The following is a 10,615-nucleotide window of genomic DNA, read 5'->3' as shown; positions in this document are numbered from 1 at the left end:
CAGAGAGAGAGAAGAGTTTGAGGAGAGAAATTTAGTGGATAAACATGAACTTTTAGGTGTAGAGAGAGGGAGAAGAAACTCTAAAAATATAAATTACAAAATGTATTGAGAAGGGTATTTTAATCACAAATTCATTGACTAGTTGACTGGTGTAAAAAAAAAAACTAGTCTTGTTTACAGTACAATATAAAAAATATTCCAAAATAAGATGTGTAAAAAGTTATTTTGAAGGTCTTTTTAAGATTGATATGTCAAACGTAGTGCATTTCTCTTGGAAAAAATGATAGATACCTGGGATGGATGATTTGGACAGAGAGAGAGAAAGGTCATAAATGTATAGAGAGAGAGAGGAAGACAGTGAGATGATATTGACGTGTTAACTTTGCGACACAGAGAATGACAGTGAGATGATATGTGGTGCACATTTGCCAAAGATGATATTTCAAGTCTTCGGAATGCTACTGCAATATCCTGCTTGAAGTGTGGTAGGTTTATCATTGTTTTTGACAAACTTAAGAAAAAAAAGATAAAAAAATAGAAAAACATAACTCTTGGGACTACTTATCTTTTGTTTATCATTTTTAATATATTATAGTAAAAATATGTTAAAAATAGGTAAGATAGTTAGCCCACCAGTTCGAAGTCGAATATGTTGAGTTAGAAGGTCAACTCAGCAAACTCCATGTAAACTTAAAAAGAAAAACAAAAGCCAAAAAATATATGCAAACCCCGTCGACTCAATTGCTCAACTCAATGGACTTGGTGAACTTAAAAAAATCAAAAAAACAACAATGCAAAAGTTATAAGCAAAATTTAAAATGTTTAAACAACTTTAAGGAACTTTATATCATTTTATAAACAAAATTTTCATAATAAAATAGTTATTTAGGGAACATCTCAAGTTTGATTTCATCCACTAGAACTACCAAAAACAATTATTCATGACTTATTAAGTGATAGACCAAATCCCGATTTGGGGAAAGAAACTAGATACAGATCCGGTTTGACATAATCCATTAAGGGATAACATTTTATGAAAAGTCAACCCCTCTCTCTTAAAAAAAAAACAAAAAAAAAAAAAAAAACAAAAACAAAACAAAACAAAAAAAACAAAAAAGAAAGAAGAATCGAATGTGTACATTCATTGAAGTTATTATTACTTCCTAAGTATGATTCCTTATCTATCACCAATGGGTCGAGAAGATAAGTGATCATGTTTTTTCTAAAATGCCACCAACTTCCCAGCATCCATTCTGTGTTTCTACCCAATATAAACTATGAAATTAACAAACAAGAAAGGTTTTGGCTGAGATGCCTCTCAAATGGGAATTAAATGCTTACCATTTCACCATGTATAAAATATTATAAGAAATGCTTGCTTAGACTTAAAATGAGTACTTTGTTATGGGTCATTCTATCATGTCAAACGATTCATTTCTCGAGGAGCATACCTTTATCCTTCCATGTTAATTTTTTTGTTGTTTTGGATAGTTGAGCGTGGATTGAATTATGTACCCATAATACAATATGAATGAAACTCAAGACATAATGTAATGATGATCCATCAGACCACTTAGCCATAAGCCTATTCTTAAAAAAAAGTAAATTAGGATTTTTTTTTTTTTTCTTTTGAGATGATTATAGCATGAATGGGAAGTGGGATTGGTTATGATGAGGTATCAGCCCCCCTAACCACCGATACCCCATTCCCATGAAAAAGGGATAAGGTGGTGTTTGAGAGGATTTGAACCTTGAACATGAAGTTTATAAACCATAAGCACTCGTCAAAACTTCTTTTAAGTGCTATTTAACATTCAATATGGGAGAATTTCGAAGAGCATAAATTCTGATAATGTATTCAACCTAATGATCAACTTAAAAACCACATGATTTTGGGTTGGAATAGTTTCAAATCGGTAGAATATTTACTAGTTCATCTCTTATGGGTATTTTGATAAATCTCCCTTATTACTATATAAATAAGGATAAAGTTTATATAAAATATCAACCATATACTTATGTCAACCTCAAAAGTCCTCTGAAAGAGATTCTTCTGACATTAGAAGACCTTCCAATCAGATCATCTCGACTTCAAGATGCATGGATGTGAAAAATAAAATAATTTCAAGACCAAAAAATATTTCATCTTGTAACAAATTATATGGGCCATCTATTTTCAAGATTTTCAAATGTTTATAGATCTGCTCGATTTGTACCATTTTGAAATTTTAAATCTCATAACTATAGAATAAAAATAGATTTTCAATCCATCATAAGATTTTTTATCCTAGAACTACATCGCCAAGCAAAATGAAGAGGTGGGCACCTTCTACAAATTTCACCTTATAAGTAAAATTCAGACATAAGTTTCTTTAAGCCACATATAAGGTTTCCCTTTTTAATTTTTATTTTTTTTTGAGTTTGATCATTAGTTTGAGGAGGTCATTAGGTCGAGATGACTGATTTGAGGATTAATTTGATTGTTTAGAGCCTCAACCTTATACAAACGTTTTTCTTCGTACAAAATATCACAAGTGCATGAAAGTAATGCTTGTATAAGGCACGACCTTGACATATCCGACTTTTTTTCACTCATCCATGCAAGGTTAGATTTCAATAATATTATCGAGAATGGATGTTATCGATTCACCTTATAAAAAAAGTAGGCCAGCAGCTAGTTTTGTGTTTCCCGGTAAAGTTCAACTCCAACTTGTCATAACGGTAACTAGTGCTTTGGTTACCTAGACCAACGAAAAAGTTGAATTTAGTAAAAACTAATTAATATTAATGTTTAACCAATTTTGGTTAGTCTAATTTGTTGACATAGATAACCTAAACAGGATTCAAGCAACCTATTTTGTAAGTGTTGTTTTTGGATAATTCAATAGAAAAGACATGCCCCTACTCTTTTTTTAAAATATTTAAGGGTTAGAGTATTGAAGATGTTAGTAAAGTGATGTCATTGGGAATGAAAACCATAACGTGGTGACTAAGATGTAATTGTAGACATATGAAATTTGAGTTTTTCATGGATCATGAAATTCTTATCTCATACGACATACATAGTCCATGTATACACACAGTTCGCATATACCCATAGATGTTTTCTTATACACTCTAGGATCATCAACGCACTAATATACAACATTCCTATCCCTATCTCACTAGAAATTTTCCATTGAAAATTCATAGCTATTTTATCACAAAATATTCCATCTTGTAGGAAATTGCAAGAGCAACCTCATCCCAATCTAATGCACATTTGAAAAAGTTATCATCAAAATACTAAGGGTGTGGTTTCTATAAGGTTGCAACTTTAAACAATCCAATTAAGGCGCACCTCCAAATTTTATCATAAGATGTAATTTTGGTGTAAAAGTTTTTAGGATTATCTCAAAATCCATTTTCATATCTAATTATAAAATTTTAAACTTCAAAAGTAGTTAAAATCAAGTTGATCTAGAAATATATACAAATCTTGAAAATAGATGGTTTAGATAATGTGTTGCAAGATACGCTAATTATGGGACTCAAAACCAATTTTCCATATTCATACATCTCGATGTCAAAATAATCAGTTAAAGGGTTTTTCAACATGAAAACAATATTTTTCGATAGATTAATGAGGTGAATCTTTAGTTTTACATTTTAAGGATGCAACATTATATAAACTTTTTCCAAATACTAAAGCTCGCTTGAAAAGGTCTAAACAATCACTTTTGTCAAATACTTTGGATTAACAGCACATGTGTCAGGCTTGATACAACTGGTGTTAGCTAGAACAACAATTTTATGGTTCAATCAATGATCTTTTTACTCTCAGATTGAAGTCTTAAATCCTAGAAACTTAGATATGATCACGACAATATATATGTGTGTGTGTTAAAGTAGATTAGTTTTCATTATGTGGATGAATTTTTAGTTCATTCAAAAAGCAAGGGTAGCCTATACCCCTCTAATTGTGCTCCAATCGAGTCACTCTCAACCAGGGGCGCACTCAACTAGGATTGTGCAATGCTACCACTCTATTAACCGCATTCTTTCTCAAGGGTTACCTACCCTTGCACCTCAAGTGTGCTCTTGATCAATTAATTTCGACTTGAAAGCATATCCTAGTTCACACAATTGTGCCAAGTATTCACATTTCTTTCGTGCCAAGTATTCACATTTCTTTCTTTCTTTTGTTCTTTGCTTGATTTGATTGTACCACTATCCTCACACACGTACATTTACGTGCTCTTTTTTGCACTACTTGCACACACTAGACCGGGGAAGCCCAGAAAACCAACAAATATTTTCGAAAACCCAAACTCCGGCGTTAAAGCCATGAGGGGCACCTAGCCTTGAGAGCCGGGGTGGTTAGGATTTGCATAATTGTAACTGTGAGCGCCCCTCCATAATCTTTAGCTCAAAGCAACTATGTGACAAACTGTGTTTCTATATATTTGGGCCTTAAGCCCCATGGAAGATGTATTTCAGAGCTTATCGAAGATGTGAACAAGAGCTCTAATTTATAGGGTCACAAAGTTGTGTACTACTAAAGAAACTAACATATGCAATGAACCACCTTTCTAATATGGATACACATAAAAAGAAGAAAAATATTGTACCAAAAAATAAGTGCAAGTTTCTATAATTTTCACATTCCCCCTCAAAATCAAGATGCATTAAGAGAGAACAACTTGAGTTTGGACAACTGAAGACATGCCTTAGAAACAAAGCAGGAACAGAAGAAGCTTAAGCAGCTGCAAATTAACGATCCTCAAAAACTGACGCTGCGAACAGTGCAGTCTTGCATGGCAGCAAATCAACATACCTCCACAAAAAACATGATCGAGTAACAACAAAAAAACTCGATCATCACACAGGATGGAGTAACGGAAAACTCTATCATCCAATATAAATTATTAACGGAAAACTCAATCATTAAACATGATCCAATAACAGAAAACTTGACCATCAACCAGGATCGAGAAATTTGATCATCAAATAGGAGGCACGTGAAAGAGCTGACAAAAATCAGCAGCATATCAACAAGCATAGTGGGACCTTAGATTCGGAGTTGAGAACACTAAGATCCAAAAGCATATCAAAGAGTCGAAAAACGACTCTACAGAGAGACAGATCAAAGAGTCGAAACACGACTCAGTGGATGTTTTGCAGATTGTGTAGATCGTATGTTTTTATAGGCCATTTTCAGAGGCAGATTTAGAGGCGGGTCACAAAAAGTCTACTTTTAAAGATGCAAAAACAAGGACGCCACTTTGACTGTGCAACAGATAGAGAAGAGGCACCGAGAGAGAAAAATGAAAATCGGCAAAAGAGAGAGAAAGAGAAAGACTAGCTTGAAATAACCCCAAATCCAAGCAGAAACACACAAGGGAGATCGATCATGGTCATCAAGTTTGTAACCTTGTAAAGCATCCAAGGCAGTTGCGACATACGTTGGGCTTGTAAATTTAACAAAGCAAAGGACTAATAGAACTCGATTATGTACCACCCCTAGACTAATGGTCTGGCCGAAGCTTTCAACACTGCGATGCCCTATGCTCTCCTCGAGGTTGTCTGGACTCCTCGTTCACAAGTCTTACTTCTTTGAAACCAACAAGTTTTGATCTAAGATCAAAAACTCAGATCTGATTTTTGTCGAAAAATAACTCAGATTGAGTGAGAAAGAAGAGTAATACTAAACCTGATTTTTTTTACTTTTTTTTATTTTTGGTGTGTCCTATCTGTCCGATAAACGAATAGAAGATGATGGGGAGAAGACGCAAGGTTGAACAACGAGAAAGACAATGTTCTCGTTACAAGGATGAAGCTGTCTTGCTAAGAAAAAACAGAAAAGACTAGGCTTTAGAAGAGAAACGATGGGAAAAACAAGGAAACAAGTTTTAAATCAAGTGCTTATTCCAAGCTCTTAAAAATTGATGTGTCAAAAAGATAAAAAACGTAAATAAACAAGAGCTCAACGATGGGGTGACTTTTATAAAGAAAAACTTGGATGGGAAAAACCAGGAATTGAGAGAGAGATAAAAGAAAACGGATTTTTATCAACAAGGCAAAGATGCAAAAAGGAACAACTCAAAACTAAAAGTTAGAGAGAGAGAAAGGGACGAATGAATAATGGACCTAATTTTTTTTTTTTTGCTTTCTGTCCGTTGTAAGAAGACTCTGATAAGAGAAACTATAGAAGTTTCTCCTCGAAAAAAATTTTTGTAGAAAGAACGAGCAAGATCAACTGGATCTGATGAACCAAGACAGTGTAGAGATCGATATCCACAGCCACAGGATGGTCGATTAAGGAAGAAGAAACCACTCACAGACAGGAACAGATAACAGGCAAAAAACCTAGCTTTGATGCCATGTAAGAAACTGTATTTCCATATATTGGGGCCTTACGCCCCCATCGAAGATGTATTTCAAAGCTCAACGAAGATGTGAACAAGAGCCTTAATTGATAGGGTTATGAAGTTGTGTATTACTAAATAAATGAAACACCTTCCTAATATGGGTACACATAAAAGGAATGAAATAAGTGCAGGTTTCTATAATTTCCACAAACTCCACATACAAGTAGGGCTTGGTTGATCCCTTTAATAGGTGACCAAAACCTACATGGGAACCTACTCAGTCAATCCGCATTTCAGTTTTTTCAAAAGTTTGGAACCCCACCAAACCCGACATACCCATAGTCTAAGATAGAACTTTTTAAACCTTTTTCGAGTGCATTGTTGTGCTTACATTTAGGTTTGTCAGTCCAAGTCCTAGTCTGGGTCCTCACTTGGTCTAAAATTAAGTCCTTATGGGTCCAAGCCTAGACTTGTGCCCAACTAGGCTAGGTTCCAATCGAGTTCGCACCCAAGTTCAAACCTAGGACGTCTTGGCCCGAGCCAAGGCCCGCACCAAACCTGGTTTAGATCCAAGTCTAGGTCCTTGCCTAGGTCTAAATTTAGAGTTGTCTCTGGAACGAAACTAGGTTCATTGTAGTTCAGGGTTCAAACCCAAGCTCATCAAGCTTAAACAATGTCCAAGTCTAGATTAGATCCCAAGTCTAAATTCAAAGTTCAAGTTAGGGGGAGTCATTATGTCGGTCACTCAAGGTGATTAGATGATTACTCCATTGCTCACTCTAAACCCAATTTCCCAAAACCTAGAGAACAGTATGCTGCAATCCCATAGGATTAGGGTCAAAATTCCAGTCCATTCATAGTTCAGCGCCCTAGTCTCCAAATAAAGGGAGAGTCTCAGAGGTCAGTTCTGGGTTCTGAAATTTGTGTAGCCCGAAAGACCTTGAATAGTCTGGGAATTCAACCCAACGTCATCCTACAAGGGCTCTTAGGACTTCATGATAGAAGTCAAAGGAGGGAAGAGGTTCACGCATTGTTGAATGCTCCTTCTCATAATTCAAATTGTAGCAACATGAGGAATGGCAGTGTCGAGACCTTGAGAATCAGGACTGACCAAGGTCTAGGAGATCTAACCCAGCCTCAAGCCACCATAGCACCGCTCGAAGTAAGCGGCTTACTGCAATAGGAGGAGAAGGTTGTCACCCAAACCAGCCCCTTGGTGACCTAGGTGTCCAAGTAGTCCTCTAAAGTCTAACATACCAGGGTTATACTGTTCTTGCTGCAGTACATGGCTCAGTCCCCAATCAACTTAGGGCCATAGGACAACCTTTACGACAGCCGAATCAACCAATTCTTCAATCGGTTCTAGTAGTCCATCATGTCCAATAGATAGGTCAGCATCCATAGCCCGTGGCAGCACCAATGGAATAATATTTCCCTTAGGCACAAGCATATCAAGCCACTTTGGTGACTACAGCTTACCAAACTCAGGCCCACGCGGCCCACCACATACCTCAAGATCTTTTTCAGAGTAAGCCTATGTCTGAGCCGAGTATTTAGCCCAAGTCTTAGTAACTCAGCCCAATTATAAAATAAAAAATAAAAAATATAAAAATTCAAAAAAAGAAAAAAAAAAAAAAAAGGAAGGAAAAATATATTTCAAGTAAAATTAAACACAATACATCTAAATGTGGTAAAAAAAAGTAGTGGAAAATAGATTTTGAAAAATCAATTTTTGACTAGGGTATTTTTGTTTAAAAAAATGAACAAATATAAAAATAAGTATTTCTGGCCAAAATATTTTCTAATCTTTGCCAAAATAATAAAAATATATTTAAAAAACTATTACAAGTAGATTTCCTATTTTTTTGGATTTTTTATAATTTTTTAATATCCTCAAGTTGTACCCCCATCTCATGATAACTCGGGCTTGCCACTACCCGAGCCCGAGTAATTTGGCCGAGTCTTAGCTCATACAAAGAATAAGAGCATTCTAATGGGGTACGGCAGCGCAAAACATAAGGTAACCTAGCCAAATAAAAGAAGAAAAGGAGTCACTTACCTATCTAGTAATGGCTCCAGCTCAGGTTCAGTTGCTTTTCTATAGTTAGCAAGTAGGTAACCAATTTTGTTTTTCTTTTTTATGCTTTTTGAAAAACTAGTTGTGATACATGCTTTTTCAATGTCAATAGTACATTTTATAAAAAATGTATTAGATGGGTTGTAGCAAGAAAATCTAATTCAAAATATGCATTTCTCATATCAAATCCATAAAATATATAACAAGCGGTTAAGTCAGGCAGTTTCAAACTTTCCCATTACCAAACACGTGAAAATACGAGCATCATAGTTTATCAAACAGGGTTCCTAGTTTTCACGTTACCAATTTTTATTTTTCTCTCAAGTTTTATTTTCACGTCAATAACTGGGATTTTCCTAAAAAAATTGCAAAGAAAACAACCTAAATATTGCACTCATATGACAAAGATGTCATGAAAATAATTCAAAATTAAAAGCCTATAAAGTTGTTAATTGAGCTCTGTGAGCATAGACAATCCATTTCATGAGTACTAATACTAGACCTTTAAAATTCAAAATCAAATTTTTTTTTTCTTTTCCTTTTGTAATTACTCATCTAGTGCTAATAAGGAAATCTATGGTTAAACCAATCTCCTAGAGCATCGATCAAAAAAGTTTGTCTTTCCTAAAATGGATGACCCACATTCACCTTATTTACTCTCTCCTAAAAACCCACTATTAAGATTTTTTGGCAAATTTTTCTATTATAACCTCCTTTGTAGGGATTGAGAAGAGCCTACTAAATTTAGGGGAAAAAACGGCCTTAATCAGTTAATCCCCAACATGAATGGAGAGGAGTTACTGTTTCAATCCAACCATAAGTGGTTGACGTATTTGCCCTTTTAAGAGCGTTAGAAGGTAGCAGACATTATTCATAGAAGTCCCAAAGCATTCTTTAAGAATCTCTCTCTACAAGAGTAATATAATTTTATTGCTTAAGTGACAATAACATCAAATTCAAAGAATAAAAATATTCGATACTTGAAGGGATTGGAGCTCAACACCCCTCCTTACTAATATATCAGCTATTTTACTAATATATCAGCTATTTTATTAGCCTCCTGTAACATGTCTAATGGAAACACCCAATTGATTACCAATCGTTACTCATCCATTGGGTCCTCAAGCGCCCAGTCAATGGCATTTAAGGAGTCTCTCTCTCTTGCTCTCTCTATCTTAGAAATATTTGTATTTATGTATTCAGGGATCTTAAACACATAGAAGATGTATTATGTGCGTAAGAGCCCTATTTTTATAGGTTTACTAAAAGGGTGAGGTTTGTATAAGGTGCCAACTTTAAACAATCACGATAAGGTGCACCTCAAAATCTCGTTAGAAGATGTTTTTTAGCACCAAGACTCTCATCATGGCCAAAGAGTCTAATTTTCACCGCTATTACGAAATTAAAAACTCCAAAGATAGTGTAGATCTAGCAGATCTATGAACACTTAAAAATCTTAAAAATGAAAAGTCTAGATAATATGTTACAAGATGTACTATTTTTAAGATTTAAAATTCATTTATTCTTTCATTTCCATACATATCGAGATCAAGATGATCAATTGGAAAATTTTCTAGTGACGAAACAACATTCTTCGATGGGTTTTATAGGCGCACCTTATTTCTATAGTGTAAGGTTGACACGTTATATAAACCTTTTCCTTATTAAAATGATATATGCAGCCTATATATAAGTTGTTCAAGCTATTTATAAAGTCGTTGAAAACGCATACAACTGTGCAAGTTTGCACAGATCAAAATTGCAAGGTTGTGCATGTTAAAAGAGGTCGCATAGATCCAATACAATTTCCACATTCTCCCTAAAACTCAAGATGCTTTGAGAGATAGCAGCTGGAGTTGGACAACATAAGGAAAGCCTCAAAAACCAGGTAGGAACAGAGGACGCTTGAGCAAGGGCAAATTAGAAATCCTTAGAAATAGAAACCCCAAACAAAATAGGTTCGAGTAGCAACATATCAACTAGCCACAGGAACAAATGGTCATATTAGAAGAGGCTTGAGCAATTGGACAAAAAACACCAGATCTTCGCTGGAGACAAAAAAGCAATCGAGACAACTGAAAAAACAAAATGACAATTGGAAGAGCGAACAAAACTAGGTGCAAATCCGAGACCTATTTTGTAGATCACATACAATCAGACATGATTGAGTTACAGAACAATAGACTTA

This window comes from Amborella trichopoda, chromosome 13 (assembly GCF_054954075.1).
Source record: "Amborella trichopoda isolate Santa Cruz 75 chromosome 13, AtrichopodaSantaCruz75HAP2 v2.0, whole genome shotgun sequence".
Lineage (NCBI taxonomy): Eukaryota > Viridiplantae > Streptophyta > Magnoliopsida > Amborellales > Amborellaceae > Amborella > Amborella trichopoda.
This window is presented reverse-complemented; position numbering follows the sequence as displayed.